At 40.7% G+C, this 23,360-nt stretch overlaps 1 long non-coding RNA gene across 1 annotated transcript in view; it reads left to right on the forward strand.

The window, feature by feature from the left end:
- The window catches only part of LOC144579910 (uncharacterized), a 38,493-nt gene that overhangs the window by 4,083 nt on the left and 11,050 nt on the right, over nt 1–23,360 (forward strand). Inside the window, exon 2 of the long non-coding RNA XR_013528586.1 lies at nt 13,716–13,881. This is a non-coding gene — a long non-coding RNA (uncharacterized LOC144579910). The remainder of the gene's footprint in view (nt 1–13,715; nt 13,882–23,360) is intronic.

Consider the following 23,360-nt stretch of genomic DNA (forward strand, 5'->3'; position numbering starts at 1 on the left):
AAGTTGCCATTTATGATTCATCTTCAGGCTGGCTTCACCTGGGGAAAAAATCTGAGGAGCTGTGAGCCCAGTTCATCGTGTCTTGAGTACATGAGTTTATGAATTAAAGGATCTTGAGTCCACTTTAAAGGAGGCCAAATTTCCATGCTTATGAGGGAAAAAAAACTAATAACCAAAAACCTCTGTCGAGTCATAAGAGGATAACGACCGACAGAGGAAGTTTGTCACCAAAACTATAAAGATCAGACCGTTTGGGTGTAGTTAGCAAAACCTTACAGTGACAGCATCAACATGTTCACTCCTCCCAGACTTGGATGCTCGTTTGCTATATGCCCTTGGATATATCTAGCACCCTCCCTTGCCAAGTTTACTGACTTAAGGAATGGGCACGGCCTTTGTGGTACTTAAGAGATCCTTTAAAGAAACAAAAGGCATTCACCATTGACTAAAACTAACTTTTGACCTATAATAACTGAATGAAAACACAGCAGAAGTTAATGAAAGAGAGGGGCAAGTCTTCCTAATAAATGCTACCTTTACCTCCCTCCCCATTGCTTTCTGTTAAAGAAACAAGGGAAAAAAATTCTGGAAATGCAACACGCTAGGTAGAGCATATAAGGCTCCCTCAGTGTTCTGAAGATAAATGCTTTGAAAAGTAAGCTAATCAGAGATACTCAACTGAATTATGTTCAGAGTAAACTGGAGATTCAGAAGTCTTCACAATCTGTTAAAATGTAAAAACCCACAAATTTCAAAGAGCATACCAGATCTACAGATGTATTAGTGTGTTGTCAAAATTTCTTTTTTGTTACAGAGAAACAGGAAATAATAAAAGTAAAGTGGAGGGTTAACCATTGGTATTAACCATTCCAAAGCCACTTGACAATGAAAATTAGCATGTAAAAACTAAACAATAATATCCAGTGAGAAAGCCTAGAGTCAGGTTGACATACCAATGCCTCTTGCCATTTATTCTTTCGGAGTCTTCAGTCCTCCTAAGACAAGTAGCTGAGAAGGTGGACTTAAACTCTTTTTTCTTTTTTCTTTTTTTCTGTGAGATGGAGTCTCACTCTTATCACCCAGGCTGGAGTGCAGTGGCATGATCCTAGCTCACTGCAACCTCTGCCTCCCAGGTTCAGGTGATTCTCCTGCCTCAGCCTCCCAAGTAGCTGGGATTACAGGAGCCTGCCATCATGCCTAATTCTAATTTTTTTCTTTCTTTTTTTTTTTTTTTTTTTAGTAGAGACAGGGTTTTACCATATTGACCATGTTGGTCTTGAACTCCTGACCTCAAGTGATCCACCCGCCTCAGCCTCCCAAAGTGCGGGGAGTGCTGGGATTATAGGCATGAGCCACTGCACCCAGCCAACTTAAACTCTTTATGTGAGCTCCATTGTCAAAAGGACAAAACCTGGGAAGCAAACTGGTTAATTCCTTCTAGGCCTAGGGACCTGGCCCTGGTGGGCAATGTTATCTTGATTCTAATGAGTACAGTGAGCAACTGGGGTGCTCTCCATGTGCAGGTAACAGATGGAGCACAGGCAATTCATTTCATAACTTAAAGACCCTGTGGCAACTATCAATGTATAGACATTGTACCTTAGAAGACAATTTAATTCTTTGATGGGAAACATCAAAACAATGGTAAACATCTTATTCCCTCCTTCCTTCCTTCTTCCATTCACTCTTTCAGGAAACAAATATTTCTTTTCTATTGTGTGCCAGACTGAAGCAAAGTATGATGGATACAGAGCTTTAAAAAGCCCAACAAACTCCCTTCATTCCAGGAGTAGGTTAAAAGTTGTGATTAAAGAATGCCTACAATGCAATCAAGTGAAACGTAGCACAGATTTGAAGGTCAGGAAAGGCTGTATACAAATATCAACTGAGCCGAACACTGAAGATATGAATACCCACTCCCCCCCAAAAAATTGGGGAAGTGCATTCTAAAAGGAAGCATTTATACAATACTAAGGGGTATCATTGATCGGGAAGAGCTTCCAAGCATTCCAATATGGCTGCAGTATAAAGAACTTAAAGGGAGAGAGACAGGCGAAGCTAAAGGGGCAGACCAAATCAGGCCTATTACAGAATTCAGATTTTTACGCTGAAGGTGACGTGGAGCCATTGGAGGTTTGAAGCAGCGTGTGATGAATAGAGCCACAGAGTGAGGGATGCATTGGAAGATGGAGAAAATGGAAATAAGAAGCCAGTTAAAATGTTCATTACAGCAAAACTTAATCAAAGAAATTGAGGGTCTCCAAGACAGGAGTGAAGAGGGAGGAGCAGAGGGGCAGAGGTCAGTCAGCAGGACACGGCACATGGAGACTCAGTGGGGGGACTGAGCGAGCCCCAAGTTCTGCCTTGAATGACTGGTAAGTGATGGAAAGAGAGAAACTTCAGAGGAAAAGCACATTTGGGGAAATATCAGTAAGTTCACTTTTAGTATTAGTTGTAAGCTGGGTTTCATCAGCAAGTGAATTTGTCAATCTGGGGCTGGGAAGAGAAGCTTGACTAGCAGTACAAGCACAAGACTAGTGATACAGGCTGGAGGCAGATGCAGTTGCTCCTGGAAGGCATGTTTGTGGGATGAAAACACGGTAAAGGCCAGAATCCTCTTTCTGGGAATATATGGGTGATGAAATGTCTAAAGCCTAATAAGGAGCTTAAATCCCAGCAAACATTTCAATGTACCAGTGCTGGCTAGCATTTATTAAACACTTGTCAGATGCCAGGCAGTGCATGGCTATGCATGAGTGATCCTCACTTAATCCTCAAAACAAGATTGGGGGAGGGTTTCTCCATTATTATCCCCGTTTTTCAGATAAGTAAAACTGAGATTTATAGAGCTTAACAAACTAGACCAAAGTGATACATTAACCCGCACAAAGTGAAGGAGTCAGGTTTGGGACTTCATTTTATCACTCAGCAGAGTACAAAATCTTAACTAATGGTGATGATTCAATACCACATACTGACCATCCTGGTCAACATGGTGAAACCCCGTCTCTACTAAAAATACAAAAAATTAGCTGGGCATGGTGGCGCGTGCCTGTAATCCCAGCTACTCAGGAGGCTGAGGCAGGAGAATTGCCTAAACACAGGAGGCGAGGTTGCGGTGAGCCGAGATCGTGCCATTGCACTGCAGCCTGGGTAACAAGAGCGAAACTCCGTCTCAAAAAAAAAAAAAAAAAATACCACATACTACTTGCAAAAAAGAATTTTTCTTTTTCTCTATTCTTTGCCAAGAAAAGAGGTATAATTTTAAAATTCGAACTTTAAAATAATAAACTTAATGATTTGAGAGCTAAGGGAAACAAGGAAAAAGGCATGGTTCACGAAGCTCAGATCAGAAACTGCCGTGGCCACAGCCTGCCTGTGTTGCGAGGGGGAAGGACAACTTCGAGAATAGATGTCAGTCAGTACAATTCTTCATTTCTAGATTGTGACAAGCGCAAGATGATATTTTAGTCTAGTTCATGCCACATGGGAAAGACTCATGCAGGATGGGTGGTCCAGGGACCAAGATGCCAAAGAACACCACACTTTAAAGGCAGGGTGGAACTGTGCCAAAAGGGCTTATTTTCTTCAGCAAACCATGAAAAAAGAAAGTGCCTTTTCAATTTCTTGACATCAGACAAGATGGTTCTCACATGTTTTTCCCTTTTTTTTTTTTTTCCTGGAAATCTGTATCTCAGCAGGAAGGTCTGGGCTTGGGCCTGGTTTTGTTTTCCACAGCTTGCGGTATTCAGACGCAGGCTCAGCAGAAGCCTGACCTCATCTCAGAAAGGGGGTCCTTGACGGCAACCGTGCTGATGCACCTTCCACGGAATCCCACAGAGGGTTTTTGGTTTCTTCCTTGATTTCACATGGGCGACTGGAGCCACTCAGCTCAGGAACTGGGTTTTTTTTAGGGTGGGTGTTTTTCTTCTCTTCACTAAACACGAGACTGATCAATATTTCTCTCTATGTGTGTGTCTCTCATTTTCTCTTTCTCTGTGTATATGTGCCTCATTTTTTCTCTCTCTCTCACATACACACACACACGCACACACTTCTTCCTTTCTAACACAATCTTATTGCATTGATGAAAAGTGCAATGAAGCTGAAAACGAATGCAGGAAGTGACAGACGACACAAGCATTTATCCAATTAGCAATAAGAAAATTATAAGCACTGGTGGTGACCACTCAAGTTGAACAACCAGCTCAGCAAAGAGCCTTGCTCCACGTCTCACTGATCTAATTAGAACCAATCATGCCACGAGCCAGCTCCCTTCTCCTGCATTTTCAGCATGCTGCAGCACTCATGTTCTCTCAGGCGCTAATGAGGGACATGGAGCCATCAATAGTTTTCATTAAGCCACAGACTCGCAAGCTTGTCAGATATAATATACCGTATTTCATCAATTCTACAATGAACTTTTCCGTCCACATTTTAATGTATTTAAAATCACATTATGCCTCAGAATCAAGGCAATCATGGTATGGTTGTTATTGCCTCTGAGTGGCAAACTTGGTCACCACTGTTCATGTTGTCATGGTTTCAACTGAGTTAAATATGTGGTTGCAAAATGGGTGTTGGGGTTCGGTGATGTTTAAAAGTTCCTCAAAATGTTATCCTACATATTGGCATTCAAACAATGAGCTATTGGGTACAGAAAGACAAACAGGACTGGGATGTAAATTTTACATTTGCGAGGCAAATACTTGTTGTTATAGGAACAAAGGCAATTTCGTACTTGCCCACAAAGCAACAACAAATGGTTTCATAATACCTAATAAAACAGAAGATCCACAAACAACAAAGCAGTTACATTTGCTCCACATCAAGCAATGCAACGGAAAGTAAGAGTAATTACCAAGTGTCTCAGAAGAAAGCAAAGAAATTTCCAAGCAGTAAGAGGCCAGTATTACAGACTCAAGAGTCATGCAGAGCTACTGTTAAGACATTATGTCAGAATTTTAAATAACTTTTTTTTTTTTGAGATGGAGTTTCATTCTTGTTTCCCAGGCTGGAGTACAGTGGCATGATCTCAGCTCACTGCAACCTCCACCTCCCGGGTTCAAGTGATTCTCCTGCCTCTGCCTCCAGAGTAGCTGGGATTATAGGTGTGTGCCACCCGTTCAGCTAATTTTTATTTATTTATTTATTTTTAGTAGAGATGAGGTTTCACCATGTTGGCCACGATGGTCACTCTCTTGACCTCATGATCTGCCCACCTCCGTCTCCCAAAGTGCTGGGATTACAGGCATGAGCCACTACACCTGACCCTAAAATAACTTTTTAATCTCACAGGTTCATAAAACAGTAGTACATCTAGATAGTATCTTAGGTTTGACAAAATATAGTACAACCACAACAACTTTTGCACCCAGGAAAACACATAGCTCCCTTTAAAGTGCCTGAGAACTTGTAAAAGGGCAACTCTCATTTCATGAGATCGTAGCCACTTGCTAACTTTGAGAGAGAGCTGGGTTCTGAGCACCCAAAGGCATCACCACTCTGTAGCAATGTGATTGGTTGCCATCCCCTACCCTGTCTTTCTTGCTAACAGAACTCTGAATTGATTCAAAGCTAGGGGTCTTCTGTTTCGGAGGAGACTCGGCCTTTCTCCACCCCAGACAATTTTCATGAATTGATTCCAACATGGTGACCTCCTCTCTTTTCCACTGGTTTTTTTAGAAGTGGCCCTGTGACCTAGTTCTGAGCAGTAAGATGAGAAGAGATGAGAGTGGATGAGAAGGGATGAAGATTTCTGGAATCTTTAAAAAAAGAAAAAAAAAAACATGCATGAGAAGAAACCTCTTTTACCTCTGGGCTTGGTGATACCTAGAGCTACTATAGCCAGCTTGAAATTATGAGGGAGGCTACCTGAAGAACCAAGTCACACACTGAGGATAGCAGAGAAGGAAAAGGGGGAACTGGGTCCTTTATGACATCATGAGCCACTTTCTTCACCAAGCCTAAAGCTTTGCTTCTGGTTATGTGAGATATTAAGCATCTTTGTTGTTCAGCCAATAGTTAGTAATTGAGTTTTTTGTTGCTTGCACCCAAAGACACATAATTGATACAGTCCCATGTCCCCACTACTGCCATGAAGCCACCTTGTCCTCTAGACTTTGTGAAACTCCCACTTGGGATGTATGAATAAAAGTACGGACTTTAAAATAAATAATATGAAAGGCTGATCAACTCTGAATGAGCTAGTCAGTCATCGTCTACTAGAGCTCGTTCAACTCCATGGACCTCCCATTTCTTGAGGGATGAGGGAGTGTCACATATTAAGAAGAACACTGAAAGACTACAGCTGGAACCTGTCTGAAAGAACAATCTGGTATTTTTAATTTTATTGAATACATTTGTTGACTAAATTGCCAGAATGGTAAAGTGACATCAAAATCATATGAGAAAGAAATAGTTGAAAATATTTTATCTTGTTGGAAAAAGAACTTTTGTTTGGGATAGGGGAGAAGAGTCTCTTCCAGGAATTGAAGGAGCAGCCTGTATAAGAGGGATGACATTGTTCCTGGATGGCTCCAAAGTATAAAACTAGAATACAGTCTTGTATTAAAGTAATGGCAAAAACCACAATTACTTTTGCACCAATGTAATAATTCATACATTCTATCAACAAAGTTTTATTAACCTGACAGAACCTGCCCTCATGAAACCTATAGTCTGGTGGGGCAGATGGAAGACAAGCAAATAAATTCTTATAAAGTATAATGTGTACAGGAAATAAAATAAGCTACTGTAAGAGAGAAGAAGGAGGAATTCTAAAGTAAATCACACAATAATAAATGACATTTCTAGGCTGGGCACAGTGGCTCATGCCTGTAATCCTAGCACTTTGGGAGTCTGAGGTAGGTGGATCACCTGAGGTCAGGAGTTCCAGACCAGCCTGGCCAACATGGTGAAACCCTGTCTCTACTAAAAATATAAAAATTAGCTGGGTGTGGTGGCGGGCGCCTGTAATCCCAGTTACTCAGGAGGCTGAGGTAGGAGAATCACTTGAACTCAGGAGGTGGAGGTTGCAGTGAGCCAAGATCCCACTACTGCACTCCAGCCTGGGTGACAACAGTGAGATTGAGTCTCAAGAAAAAAAAAAAAAAGACATTTTTGAGACAGTTATATTTCAACTGAGACCTAAACAATGAAAAGATTCTATTCAGAGAGCAGGGAGAAGGACATTTCAGGGGATATAACAGCATGTAAAAAGGCCCTGAGGCAGAAAGAACCTGCCTTAGAATCAAGACAACTGTGGTATGGTTGTCACTGCCTCTGAGTGGCAAACTTGGTCACTGCTGTTTATATTGTCATCCTTCCAACTAGTTAAGTATGTGTTTGCAATAATAGGTATTGACGTTCAATGACCTTTGTAAGGTCCTAAAAATATTGTCCTACATATTGGCAATCAAACAATGAACTATTGTGTATGTGGAAAGATATAGAAAAGCAGGACTGGAGTGGGAATTTGACATTTGGGCCACACTAAAGCAGCCAGAGCACATGGCTGAATGAGGACGTGGAGGAAAGGAAAGAACAGGAAAATGGTGAGGGGCCCCACATGGTAGAGAGCTTTAAGCCATCTAAAAGTTTTAATCTTATTTTAAATACAAAGGAAAGCCATGCCATTAAAAGTGTTTAAAAAGTTGAGTAATATAATTCGAATTTAATTTTTAAAAGATCACTAGCTGTGGTCTGAAAATTAGTTCTTAGGAGGATGTCATCACTTTTCCAGGAATTGCAGTGGTGGCAGTAAAGATGGAGAAAAATGGATACATTCAAGACATATTTTTTAGTTTTAGGACTTGCCGACAGGTGCAGGGAGAATGAGTGAAAGCAAGAAATCAAGGTGATTCCCTAATTTCTGGTTGAAACATATTGGGAGATAGTGGTACCATTTATCAAGACAAAGAAGAAGGCTGAATGAAAAGTTCTGGGAGTGTGGAGAATGGAGTATTCCATTTTAGATATGTTAACTTAAGATGTTTGTGAAATAGCCAAATGGAGGAGTCCAGATGGCAGTTGGATGTATGAGTCTAGAGCTCAGAAAAGTGTACTGAAAAGGACCTACAAACTTGGGAATCCATCAACTTATGGATGCTATTTAAGCACATGGATTTTAAAAATGGATGAACTCATATAAAACAAGACTATGTAAGGAAAAGATGGCTTAACACCAAGCCCTGTGGAACCAAGAGACTGGGTAGAGGTGGGATGTTAGCCAAAGACAGTTTAAAAAAAAAGAAGAGAAGAAAAAAGAAAAAAAAAAACAACAGCAAAGAGAAAAATTAGAAATGCATGCTATCATGGAAGTCAACCAAATGTTTCTAGGAGTGATCTGTCAGCTACAGCAAAATCATTTGAAAGATAAGTAAATTGATGACAGAGTAAAATAACATTGGATTTATAAACTAGAGGTTGCTGGAAGTCTTGACAAGAGCCATTTCAATGTAGAGGTGCAGACAAGACTAGATGGGAGAAGGCTGACCAGTGACTAAATTGCAAGAACGTGAAGATGGCTTATGGAGACAGCACTTTCGTGGCATTGGCTATGAAGAGGCTCAGGAGATGCAAGGAGAAAATAACAATAACAACAAGCAGAAAAGCTACCATTTATTTTCTGTCATCAGCCACCAAATTTTCTCCAATCCTTACAACAACTCTAGGTGGTAGATATTATCATCTCTGGTTTACAGAAAGTCAGTGAAGTTAAGAACCATGCCTAAAATTAAACGGTGTATTCATGTTCTCTTCTATGTAACAAATTACACAAATTTAGCAGCTTAAAACAGCACACATATATGATTGCACAGTTTCTGTGGGTCAAAAGGCCAGAAATGGCTTAAGTGGATCCTCTGCAAAGCTATAATCAAGGTGTCAGTCAGAGATGGTTTTCATCTGGAGGCTTGACTGGGGAAGGGACTATTCCCAAGCTCTCTCAGGGTGATGGCAAAATTTATTCCCTGTGGCTGTAAAAGTTATGACAGCTTGCTTCTTTAAAGCCATCACTAGAGATAACAAGACAGTCTACTAGGGACATGGAGACTTATATAATGTAACATAATTATGGGAATGGCATCATCTTTGCCATGTAATGTAGTGTAATCACAAGATAACGGATTAATAACTCATATTCTATGGGTTAGAAGTAAGTTATAGGACTTACCTAAACTCAAAGGAAAAGGATTATATAATACAAAGTCATGAACACCAGGGGCAAAAGCCCTAGGGTCACCTTAGTGTCTACCCCACTCACACTTAGTAAGTGGCTCTTGGGGAATTTTATTCTATTTTATTTCAATATTCATTCCTTAATGAATATTAATGAATAATGTAGCCTCACAAGTACAGGAACCCATTTCTAAAAAGGTAGAGCCTTCTGAAAATTGAATATGCTGGCTACAAAGGTATTAAGGTCTCCATCACTAGGATGTCCAAGCTTAGGTTGAACAATCATTTGATGGATGTGGATGTGGCCAAAAGGCCTTACACTTGAATGAGGGAACTGTGAGGCAAGACAGGGGTGGAGGAAGGTGTTGAGCTGGGTGACTTCCAAGGTGCTTCTTAACCTTAAAGTTCTGATTTTTTCAGGTACCCTACAGAATCATAGAATTTAAGATTGGAAGGGGTCTTTGAGATGAAGCCCAGCCTACTTAAATGGGAAAACTGAGGTCTAGAGAGGCAAAACTTATTTCAGGCTCAGTGCAAACCACTGGTGACAGAAAATTCATGGACGTAATTTCTGTTTTCAAGAAGGTTAGAAACGAATCAGGAGAAACCAGTAAAAGTGTAACATAACATATAAAAAAACAAGTTCTATGATACAATTATGTTTAAGGTGCCCAGGGATTTGGAAAAAGAGAGGAAGCTCAGGAGGAGAGAAAAGTTGTGGGGGCAGATGATTGGGTCAGTTTCAGACCAGTAGATGTTTGAGGTGCCTAAAGTACAGCCAGGTGATGTTGTCTAGTTCAGGGCTTCTCCAACCTAAATGTGCATACAAATTCACCTGGAAATCTTGTTAAAATACAGCTTTCAACTTGGCAGCTCTGGGGCAGGGCCTGAGATTCTGCTTTTCTAACAAGCTTCCAGATGGTTCAGGGGGCTCTTTAGCCTCAGACCCATAGTCTGAGCAGCAAAAATCTAATCAGGAAGTTAGTAAACAGGTCTCAAATATCTGCCCTTCGGCCCCTCCCTTCCCACCTCGTCCTACCATCTGCTCTCTGAACTGGAGAGATGAGAGGCCAGTGCCAGATGAGAAGGAGAGACACTGAGGGGATTTCCAGACAAAAGCATCTTTACCAGAGGCCACGTGGGACAGCCAGGTTACCTGGGAAGGGAAGATGTCCTGGAGTGATGCAAAGAATTCATCCACTATTTGTGACTTTCAGCTCACATTCTTAAAGGAATACAAAAATGAATGACTTCGTAATGCAGATGGGTATGTCTGATTAAGCAAGAACTGTAGCTTTGATGTATTAGACAGTTTCAATATAGAGGGTGAACAGCAAAAAGAAAGGTAAGTGAGGGTAGGACATAAAAGGAGAATCAGGACTCAATGGAGAAGAGGCACCAGAGCTAGGAGGAGTGTCCTCAGATGTCCTTAACACCTAGAACCACTCTAGGTAAGAATAAATTATGAACATGCTACATCTACAATCCTATGAGACCATTTTATCCATCAAGTCACTCTAGCTACAATGCCCATGTCATGTGAGTTCCTGACAGGGAGACAGGGTCTCCTTCTGTCACCCAGGCTAGAGTGCAGTAGCACTATCTTGGCTCACTGCAACCTCTGCCTCCCGAGTTCAAGCGATTTTCCTGCCTCAACCTCCCAAGTAGCTGGGATTACAAGCATGCACCATCATGCCCAGCTAATTTTTGTATTTTTAGTAGAGACAGGGTTTCACCATGTGGCTAGGCCACAATATAAAATCATTGGCTTCTAAATGTGAAAATAAACTAAGCCAAATATAAATTAATAAATGTTCATTGTCAAAACATAGTATTATGTTAACCTCACTCGTTGTTCAGTTGTTTAGTTTTTATAAAAATTTCGTTACATCTGAAAACCATTTTCAAGTTAGATTTGTTCACCTTGCCAAAACTCCTGAGCAAGTGATGATGATTGCCAAGAAATACTAGCAAATGGTCAGTAAGTAAATTTCCAGTAGCCCCTCATTTCTAAAGAATCAAACAGAATTTTTGTGTTCATTTACACCTAAGTATATATCTTTTTGATCCAGGCTTTATATATGTGTTAGTGCATATATAAGGTGATAATATACATATAAGGTGATGTGAGGTCTGAAGCCTGGCACTGGCTTTAGAATGTGGCAGTTCTTTGTAAAAACTATAAACTCAAAAAAGGAGATGACTGCCTAGGTGACAATATCTGTTCAAGTGAATATTATAGATTTTTTAGGGTTTTACTCAAAGTAGTCTAAGGACAAAAGCAACTAATGAAATCATTCAATCAGCAATACTGATTGAGCACCTACTATGTGCCAGGCACTATTCTGGGCAAAGGAATACAGCAGTAAAAAAGTTAAAGTAGCAGACACCAGTGTAATGAAAGTAACTTCAAAGAGAGCTCACCAAGCCATACCCACCCACCAGCCTGAGGTGGGGTCGGGTGAGCCTAACTGAAATGGACCACACGGGCTCATAGGAGCCACCCTTCTTCCTCAGAGAATGAAGAAAATCCAAATGGATACAGGCCTACTTTGTGCCAAACTCTGTGCCCAGGGCTATTTCATTTTTGTTTTTTTTTTTTTAGATGGAGTCTCACTCCATCACCCAAGCTGGAATGCAGTGGTTCAATCTCAGGTCACTGAAGCCTCCACCTCCCAGGCTCAAGCAATCCTCCCACCTCAGCCTCCCAAGTAGCTGAGATTACAGGCATGCACCACCATACCTGGCTAATTTTTGAATTTTTGGTAGAGACGGGGTTTCGCCATGTTGGATAGGTTGGTCTCAAACTCCTGATCTCAAGTGATTTGCCTGCCTCAGCTCACAAAATGCTGGGATTACAGGCCTGAGCCACTGCGCCTGGCCCATTTCATTATTTTATATAATCCTTCAACAGCTTTCCGAGGGCTTATCATTTCTATATTGACAACAAGAAAACTGAAGCTCAAGTACTTGGCCACCTGCCTGAGGTCAGGGAGCTCGAGCATGAGTGGCCCAGTTAGAATTCAAGCCCAGGGCTGTCTGACCCCAAAGCTACACTTCTTCCTTCAGACACCCTTCCTGAGGGACAGCCACCATAAGGATGTCATGCTGGGAAAGTTCAACCAACGGGAGTGGCTGGTGAGAGCCAGAGAGATGGGGCTGTGCCCTTAGCCATGCCTCAGTCACCACCCAGCGATACAGCCCCGCTCAGCCTTGGCTCTGTCAGAGAACTCCAGACAGAGGCCTTGAAGGGTCTTGATGTGCTTTGTCTTTGTCCTCACTTACCTTACCTTTAAAGAAATGTCCTGCCGACTGCAGTGGCTCACACCTGTAATCCCAGCACTTTGGGAGGCTGAGGCAGGTGAATCACCTGAAGTTGGGGGTTGAAGACCAACCTGACCAACATGGAGAAACCCTGTCTCTACTAAAAATACAAAAAAAAAGTAGCCAGGCATGGTGGTGCATGCTTATAATCCCAGCTACTGAGGAAACTGAGGCAGGAGAATCACTGGAAGCCAGGAGGCAGAGGTTACAGTGAGCCGAAAGCACACCACTGCACTTCAGCCTGGACAATAAGAGCAAAACTCCATCAAAAAAAAAAAAAAAAATTATTCGGCCTGGGGTAGGGTTACCTGGCTTCTAAGGCAGAGTGTTCCCATGGCTGCCCCTTCTCCCCAGCACCTCTCAGTCCTTCCAATGGGTACCGTGGCTGCAGTGATGCCTTGCATGGGAGCTCCATGTCCCCCACCTCCCTAACCTGCTTGAAAAAGTGCCACTCCCTCCTTCAGGGCCACAGCTCAGGCCAGCTGCTCTCTCAGCAGCCCCAGCCAGCGCCAGGCCAGAGGAGCAGTGAATAGGCCTCCCGGGCCCGGCCGTGCAGCCATCCTCCACGCACCTGGTGCTTCTCTCAGGTGACACCTGGGCCTGACTGTCCCACAAGGCCAGACACCAGAAGCACAGGGAATAGGATGTATCTCAGGCCTTCCCAGGCCTCAGCTTCTCCCTTCTCAGCACTCCATCCTTGACGGTCCTCCTCCACAGGCTCCTGGGAAATGCGTCAGAACCCCCACACCTGTCTCTGGTAACAGGGCTAAGGTCCCTTAAAAGTGGGTGAAGAAAGCAGTTGGCCTTTCTGCTTCATTCTGAGCTTTCATCTCTTTTTTGAAAATTACTGAAATATAAAGAGGAAGCTGTAATTATGGTTTTTTCTTTCCTGTCAAAGAACTGTACTTAGAAAGTTGGGGAGATTCCTAGACAATGTATTTGGACGTTTTTCCCCCACTGTCCCTAAGACAGAAGTTTGTGTTCCTGTCCTTCCAGGGGAAGCTGCAGGTATGGCAGTAAAGGGCTGAATAGGAGCCAAGGCAAATGGCAGCAAGTGCAAGCCACGCTGTCTCATAGTAACAGCAATTGATCCCAGCCGATGCCCAAAATATACCAATAGCGACTCTTTCTCTCTCTCCAACTGGCTTTCTGTAGCAGACACTGCCAGTCGCCTACTCAGTCCCCATTCTCCTGTCTCTTTCATGTTGAAGCCCTTCACTTCCAAGCTCCTCACAGCAAAGCAGCTCTGACCAGCCACATCTGTTGCCCTGCCGGCCTCCCTTCTGCCTGCCTGTGAGGATTTCGGACAGGATAACCTGAGCCATGGGAGCAAAGCCGACTTTCAAGATCTGATGTCCACCAGGTTCAACAGACCCTGCAAGTCTCATTCCTTACATCTATTTGGAATTTATTTTTATAAATAATTCTAGACATGAATCATTTTTAATTTTCCTCCAGATGAATAGCCTATTGCACTCACATTATTTATTAAACCATTCTTCCTCTACTAAATTGAAACAGCACACTTTCATATAAGTTTGAGATCTATAATAAAGTTATATTATAGATATTTGGGGGCTTAAAAATAAGGAAGGCATTAATATCCCAGGTAAAAAATCAGGATTTTGGATATTCGAGTTCCCTTTGTTGAAGCAGAAGGCTGAATATGTCGGAGAACTCTTATCATGGGCAGTCTGGTGCTGTATTATTACGATACTATAACAGTTTGGGATCTATTTCTGAATTGCCCATCTGTGTTCTAATCTATAGAGCTGTCAATGTGACTATATCATATTGATTTATTACAGTGGCTCTTAGTGTTTTCATACTTAGTAAAGCAGGTTCCTGGACATCATGCTTCCTTCTGCACTTGTACTGGCTGTTCACAGGCATTTTTCTTCCATGATGAAAAATTTCTTAATATGAAGTTTAAGATCATCATAGTCAATTACACACCCCCATGGCATTTCTATATCAATATTGACATAATATTTATGTGGTATTAACTCTTCCCATCTAAGGTCATAAGTTTTTATATTTATTCAGACATTAATTTACATCCTTCCATTTTGATGTTACCAGTTATGTCACATTGATTCTGAACTTTCTTATCCATATTTTAGAATGCCGTGTTTGTTGGCATTATACGTGAAATGTTTTCCTCTTTCTCTATCTAGGTTCTTATTTCTAGAATAAAGAAAAGCTTGTATCCAACAGTCTCAAATCCTACTAATTGTTCTAGAAACGTTCAGAACTAGAGTTTATTTATTTTTCTAGGTACAGAATCACATGATCATTTTAGCTCTTTTTCTACTATGCTTGTATGTATTATTTTGTCTTAGTATATTCACTAGGATCTCCAAAACAATATTGAACAATACAGGTAATAGTTGGCATCACTCTCTCATTTTTTAATTTAATTGATTGGCTTTTAGCATCTCAGTACTTAGAATGGTATTTTCTATTTTGTTTTCAAAAATAGTCTTTATCATATTTAAGTAGTTTTTCTCCATTGTCATTTAGAGTTTCTTGGTATAAATACTGGCTGGTGAGTCGGGGGGGTGTTACTGTTGTTTCTCTTGATCAAATGCCTTTCAGCACTGATTGCTCTGGCCATATGGTTTTTCTCAATTTGTTAATGTGATAAATTACTGATATCCAATCACTCTTGGCTTTCCTTCTTGGTTATAATGTACCACCCATTTGATACTTTGCTATATTCTTTTTGCTACTATTTCATTCATACTTTCTTCAGCTATATCCATAAGTAATGTTGGTCTATATATTTTGCGTGCTATTAATGCAACAACTCATTTTGATATAATGTTAATTTAATGGCTCATTAAATAAGCTCGGGAAATTTTCATCTTTTTTTCTATGATCTTTAATAGTTTTCTGTGATTTGGAATAATACTGGTATTATTTTTTCTTTAAAGATTAGATATTATTCAGCCGTAAAATCATCCAATCCTGGTATGTTTTTACTAGGCAATCTTTAAGTGCCTTTCTGATTTTTTCCACAGTAATTGTTCTATTCAAATTTTCCACCTCTTCTTGAGTTATTTTTGGAAATGGCAATTATCTGAAAATCATTGTTTTCCTCTGGATCAAGTTAGCAAACAGTGGCCCATGGCCCAAGCCTGGGCCTGCCACCTGTTTTTCTACAGCCACTGAACTAAGAATGATTAATTGTTTAATAATTAAATTTTAAATGGTTCTTTAAATGCCTACATAATAGCTTTGATTTTACCTCTTGGCTCACAAATGCTAATATATTTACTACTTGACCCTCCAACAGAAAAATTGTGCCAGCCCATGTTCTTGATTTTCAGATAGACTTCCAAAGAGTGGCATATCATATGCTCTTATAGTTTTTAGGGTTTTTTGTTTGTTTGTTTGTTTGTTTGTTTGTTTTTTGAGACAGTCTCAGTCTGTCACCCAGGCTGGAGTGCAGTGGTACAATTTCAGCTCACTGCAATCTCTACCTCCCAGATTCAAGCAATTCTCTGCCTCAGCCTCCCAAGTATCTGGGACTACAGGCGCACACCACCGCACCTGGCTACTTTTGTTTGTGTCTTTTTAGTAGAGATGGGGCTTCACCATCTTGACCAGGCTGGTCTTGAACTCCAGAGCTCATGATCCACCCACCTTGGCCTCCCAAAGTGCTGGGATTACAGGCGTGAGCCACCGTGCCCAGCTGCTCTTACGCTTTTAATCTTGCCTTATCTGTAGCTCTCTCTTCTTACTCCTAGTCTTGTCTGTTTTGCTCTCACATTTTTTTCTTACCCAGGCTCATGAAGAGCCTAACTTTTCAAAAATCTAGTTTCTAGTTTTCACGCTTATTTATACATCCCACTCTTTTAGTGTTCTGTTTCTTTAACTGTGGCTTTTGGCTGGATTATCACATTTCATCATTATTTTGGACACCATTTAGAAACACAAACGCTTTCACATAATCTAGAACATAAGACCTTCTTATTTAAAATGTTTATTTGTACTTATTAGAAGAGCTCTTTTACATGTATTTAGGCATAAATTTTAATCATTTCTTCTGTGCATCTATAAAAGGGAAAAATAATTTTGCTTAAGGTATTTCTAAAATGTCTTCTCCTTGAGAGTCCAGCTCTTTTAAATCACTGTGGATTCAATCTTCAGTGTTCATACTTTGCACACAGTATTGTCCTCTGTGCTGGTGATGTAGTACTTCTTAAGAGTGTTCTGCTGTTGCATCCAAGATTTATTCTAAACTGTTGATACTTATTCTGTAAGTTTCAATGCTAGTTATCTCCTTCTGGAAGTGTCATTCAAAATATTGCAGACATCAACCAGTACTCATACTCCCTCCCCAAACAGTGCTTAAATGGCTTTTTGAATGACATGCCAAGGGATTTCAATTGTGTCACCAGGAAAGACAGCCAGCTTCTTACAAGCATAGGCAATAACAGCAAGGTCACACTGCTAGGTGGTGAACAGAAATCAAGGACACATCCTGATTTCAGAGATGTCAGAATAAAAAATAAAGCAGGCCTTGAACTGATGAGACACGATAATCCTTACTTCTCGGTTTACTTTATATTTTTTGCTATTTTTGAAGATAGGGAATATGTTTAATTGTAGTCTTTCTTCTATAATAATAAAGATATTTAAGGCTATAAATTTTTTATGAGTCTAGCTTTTGCAGTGATCATTAAAGTTTTTGTGTAAAGTATTATTTTTACTGCTTTTAAACAGATTGTAAATTCCATTTTTATTTCCAGTGGGACCAAGTATTATCTATTTGTTTTTATTCTCTATGTAGTGGTATTTTGGTTACATTCCAGTATTTCTTAGTTTATAATTGTATTAGATTATGACCATACAACTTGAATTAGTCAGAGTAGCTCATGTAATTATATTAGATTATGACCATACAACATATGTCATGTTACATATGACATACAACATATGTAATTACATATGTAATTGCATGTGACATACAGCTTATTACATTATGACATGCAACATATGTCATATTACATATGACATACATATGTAATTGTATTAGATTATGACCATACAACTTGCCTCATAAAATCTCTAAATGTAATAAGAGGTCTTTTGTGGAAACATGTATAACTAATTTTATAAATTCCTATGGACACACAAAAAAATTAAAACAAACTAAAACAGAATTTCCTACGAATCAATTTCAGCGTGATCATTGTTTCATTTAATTCCTCTTTGTCTTTACTTGTTTCTCTACTAATATTTTTTAAAAACTAGAAAAACTAAGAAATTTCAAGAAGTTCGGTTTCTGGGTAATACAGAAACTTAAGTGGAGCTGGGGAGTGACATTCTTTTTCACCACATGGTCAAGCAAAGGTCAACCTACAGCCATAGCAGTTAGAGATCAGGATGGTGGGTGTTCCTGTGGGGCTGTGACTGAAAGGGGCCATGAAGGGAGCTTCTGAGATCCTGATAAGACCATAGCTTTTTGACTCATGTGCTAGTTACATGACACGTTCAGCTTGTGAAAATTCTGTGTGTGTGTACATACACGTGTATGTTTTTCTTCCTTAAATGTTTTTTTGAATACGACCACAAAGTAGAGTTATTTAACATCACTTTTTCTCTTTCCCTATTCCCTTTTCTCTCCATCAAGTATTAATCTAAAAGAAATATTGATTCTGCCTTTAGACTTTTGTTTGTGAAAACTGTTTCATGTTCTCCTTTTCTTCATTGTTCTTTTCCCGTGAATTAGTCAGGGTAGTTTAACCCAACATTTCTATGACTTAATGTGCTCTTGCAAAGCCCTATACAGATCACAACTTCCTGTGTCTTGTAGCTACTCCATGTAAAAGCATGACCTTCAAAGGTCTCAGGGCAGAGAAAGAGGAACCTGGAGGGTCCACCCAGCAGTCTTTTAAAAGCCAAGGTCTGTGGCTCACACCACTTCTGCCTGCACCTGATGGCCAGAACCCAGTCACATAGTCCCAAACTAAGTGCAAAGGAGCTGGAAAAAAAAGGAGCTGCCATTTTGCTTCTGGTCGCCTGCCTTAATGGCCTAGAAGAGCATATTTCAGGGCTCGACCCTGCAATCTTCTCAGCTGCACAAGATGTCTCTTAATCCTGCAAATCAGCTCTTAAGCTCAAGAAACTTGTACCTTAGTCCATTGTCCTTCACCATAAGACCAAATGATGTACATAAACATTTTGCTTTATTAAGAAAGCAAAAAGTTTCCATTGCTTGTTTATAGTTAGGTTTGGGAGTAGAAAGGGGGGAGTGTTATTTATCTATTTACTTATTTGTTTTTAACAGCTCTAATTTTGCTTGAACATTCCTTAACACTGCTCCAATTTTATCTTCAGCATATCTTATAAACGTTATATTAAAAGAATAAAACTCAGGTGATATAATCAACAAACAGCTTGATCAAATATTTTCTCCTTCTACCATTCAAACCCATTTATCAGGCTAATTTTTCCCCTGCCCACTAGATGAAATTTAAGGCAAGTCTCATGGTTTTATGGTTATTCATCAGTAATTTTTAAAGTTTCCAGTTTTAATGATCACGAAATCAGTCCCAGTTTAGTTTTAAAAAAAATTATTTCTTGCCCTATGCAATAGTCATAAGATTTAACTTCATTTAGAATTAAATCCTCCTCCCCCTAAATCAAATGTGCTCTGAGGGAAAAAAAAAAAGATGTGGTCAACTCTTTTTCTCTTTCTCCATTTGGAGTTTCTATGCTCCTTCTCTATTCTCTAGGCTGCTTCCGCCTCATTTTGGCATAGAGAGCAGGGAGCAGTAAAGCGCAGACATGTTCTTACTAGACAGATACCGTCATGAGTTAGTACATTACGAAGGTTAACCCCAGCACACGCGAAGTAAGCCTGATCTGTGCTGTTTTACTCAAAAGAATTGTGCCAGCATGGCACAATTCCAGTCAAGACCTAATTAATAAAGTCACTTTATAACGACAAGTCCAAGGAGTTTTGGGGTGCTTTTTATCAGCTTGTCAGCATTGTGTATTGACAGCAGTAAGACTGATTATTTGAACATGGTCTCAGTAAGACTCTCCCCCACCACCCCAAAGCCTCTTCCATTGCAACTGGTTGCATAGCAAAAATATACCTATATCATCAGCAGGGTGTGAGAAACCCCAGCTGAAACTCCATTTTGGGCTCCCTGGTTCCTAGGTATTCCATGAACACATCAGTGGTTCCTGATCTGAGAGAGCAGGTGCAGCCTGCCATGGCCTTACAGAGGGAAGACAGTTGGAGCCTGCACCTGGTGTCTCCAGAGCCCCTGCTTGGAGGTAGCCTTTGCCTGAGGTGTACATCCTTGCTTTAATGATGATGCTGTATTTTATCCTTATCCTATAATAAAATACAGATCCATAGATATTGTCATTTGGGGTCCTACAAGTCTTCTTTAGTAGTAAGCCCCAAAGGCCGCATTAGTGTGATTGGCATCAGTGCTTTCTAGGATTAATAGCTACACACAACTGACTCTTTGTTTTGAGGGGCATTTTGTGGGTTCTTCAGAGACCCCCCCAGTACTGGGTTTCTCCCATGAGACTGGGTCCAGCAGTACCCAACAACACTCTCTGCTGAGTTCAACTTCCCCTTCCAGGCAGTGTTCCTATTGGACACTGGTTGCTATTTAAGATAACCCTTCATCAGTTTTCTCACACTCCTGTGCAACATCTGGTCAAAAGGAAGCATATTAGACCATCAAGCTACATTGACCCTCAAAATTAGCCAGATGAGAGTCACCCAACTCGATTTATTGGGTGCCAAACATATACTTTCCTGCCCTATTGTGAAAAACTAGTTCTTCCTCCTGCTTATATTAGGATAAATTAACTCTGCAAAAATGGTGATTCTTTTTCCTTACTTGCTGGTCACTGGGTATAAGGATTCCAAAGGGACTAGGTGCCACTCATAGCTTAAAGTTTAATGGGACTCGTGCAGTGTTGCCTAGTGGATGAATCCAGGTCCTGTAAACCTAGAGTAGGTATGGAAGCAAAAATTCCCTAAATGGGCCATTGGAAGTGACAGTAAACTGAGCCACCACTATGTGCACCCTGACTTCTCCGACTCAGGTAACTCCACCTATTAGGGAAATAGCATCATATAATGACTATTGATTTAGGGCATGTACTCTATCCTCAAGGATGTCGCCCTATCTTTTTACAGTATCTACTCTAAGCTAGCACCTCAGCAGTACTTTCAAAAGGCTATTTTGTTGTTCTATCAGGCTAAAAGCCTCTGGAGGATGCAGTACATAATGGAACTAGTAGGTCCCATGGTCATGTGCCCACTCTCATAGTCCCTTTGCTATAAAGTGAGCTCCTCAGGCCAGTGAATTGTTAGGTCAGATCCCATGTCAGTGAACAAAACATTCAGTAAGTCCTTGGATAGTGAAGCTGGCTGAGCCCCATGGGAAAGGCAAACCTATACCTGGAATACATGCAGACCCGTTACTTCCACCTCTTCTAGAGTGAAAGCAGCCCAATGTAGTCAACTTGCCATCATGGGATGGGGCAATATTGGAACTCAGTTAATTGAGTTAACTCATGGATTAACTCATGGAACTCATGGATCAGCCATGTTAACTGGGAATGTCCATCATTGGGCCTATATGTAAGCCTCTGTTTCAGAGACCACAGCTACTCCATCCTTGTGGATATACCCACTATGACAGCATTGTGTCAGCACTAAGGTAAATCATAAAGAAGATGGTCAATGACAACCAACCATGTCTTTCTGTCTTCCTGGTTGCTTAGTGCTTCTTCCATGGCATACCCCCTGGTTGGCATCAACACGCATTACAGAGAGGCTCACACTTTGTGACATTCCTGTAGGTCCATTTATGTGCCTCTTTCCCGTATCTCCTTATCCCCAGTCTTCCAATATTTCCTCTTTCAGACCTCTGACCAACAAGCCAAGCCATTTACCACTGCCTATCAATGCATTCATAGTCTCACCTTGAACTACTTCTCCTTCCATAAAAGTTTACAATCATATGCACCACTCTATGTTCTGCCCTTTGAGAGGACTGAGACCTTTATCAGTTATGTCTGCCATTCTCCCCAGAATGCTAGATTGTTTTTTGCTTATGATTGTTTAAGTTATCTGACGCTGAATAACAAATCACTCTAAAATGTGGTGACTTAAAACAGCAGCTATTTTGTTATTTAACATGATTCTACAATTTAATAGGGACTTAACTGTATCAGTCTTCTGTTGATCTTGCCTGGAGTCTCCCATGCAGATGTAGTCGGTGGTCCAGCTTCAAAATCCTAATTTGGATTTTGCTTCCTACAATTACACCTGGCACCAACATTCGTAGGTGGGTTCCCTCAAAGCAAACTCTGAGATGGGGGTTTCCTGGTGTGTCCTCCTGTGAACAGCTCCTGTAAGTCAGTGATGGAGCATAGAGGAAAGCTGAACAGTGATGCAGTGGGAACAGACCCCTGAGCTGATCCCATGTAGAGCTCTGAAATTGAAATGGCTCTTCAGGGATGTCCCATATTGAAGCCAGGGGACTAGCATTTATAGCCCCACTTCAACTTGTCATTAGGGCAAAGCAGCTCCCTTTATCCTAGGACAATTTCAGGAAAACGACTGTGCTATAAACAATTAGCAGGCAATAGGACTGGCCACTGGGGGAATAAGTGCCTCAGTCCTGAGAGCAGAGCTGAAAGGTGCATGTAGCATCCACTGTATAGCCCAGATCATTCACTACACATGCCTAATCCTCTCAGTGGACTTATTAATAATAATGAGATACTAGGAAGCATACCTGTGTTTCCAATAATACTTAGAGAACCAGCCAACATGCAACAATTCAGGGGAGTGAGAAAGTTGAGTACAAAAGCCTAAAAGCCTCAAAAACCTAAAAGATCATGACTAGCAAAAGAAACACATTTTTTAAAAAGTGGACCCAGCCAGGGCCACTAACCAGGGCTGAAGTTTAAATCATTTTGAACTTAAAAACCAAAAGGTCCTATGTCCAGACCAAGAACCAGCTGGTGCATCCTGAAATGTGCCATCTAAATTAGTCTGGTAAAATGACTGCTGCTCTGAGAAAGTATGAGAATAAAATTGAAAATAAGGACACAAGATAGAAATAATAAAACATTTAAGTAAGAATAAGATCTGCTATCACTGTGTGTTTTATCTCCTTCTTAAAGGTGTTTAGAGTGTTTGACAGAATGGGAGACATTGGACTTGTGAAAATTAACTGTTGACAGGGGTTTAATTAAATAAATTGATCATCTACATTTAAATGTTTGGGAAGAAACATCTTCTCAAACTCCTAAGTTTTGGCTGATGAGTTGTTAAGTAGTGTGTTTATTTAGAGGAATTTTAGTTATTTAATAATTGAAGAAATGCTTATTGTTTCATTAAAGTCCAAAAAGTTAATAAATTGAGCATCAAAGGAAAGCTAATGATATAGTTTGGATCTTTGCCCCATCCAAATTGCAATGTTGGAGGTGGCGCCTAGAGACAGGCATTGGATCCTGGGGCAAATCCCTTGGGAAGAGGTTAGTGTCCTCCTGGTGGTGATGAGTGAGTTCTTGCTCTGGGTTCGGGCAAGTTCTAGTTGATTAAAGAATGTGGCACTTGCCCCCCTGCCTGCCTCATGCTCCTGGTCTTGCCAGATGATGTGCCTACTCCTTTGTCCTTCTGCCATGAGTGGAAGCTTCCTGAGGTCCTCCCCAGAAGCAGATGGCAGCACCATGCCTGCAGAACTGTGAGCCAATTAAATCTCTTCTCTTCATAAATTCTCCAGACTCAGGTAATCCTTTACAGCAATGCTAAAACAGACCCACACAGCTAGATAGTGGTGAGTGATCCCCTCCAAACA

Source organism: Callithrix jacchus, chromosome 17 (assembly GCF_049354715.1).
Source record: "Callithrix jacchus isolate 240 chromosome 17, calJac240_pri, whole genome shotgun sequence".
Lineage (NCBI taxonomy): Eukaryota > Metazoa > Chordata > Mammalia > Primates > Cebidae > Callithrix > Callithrix jacchus.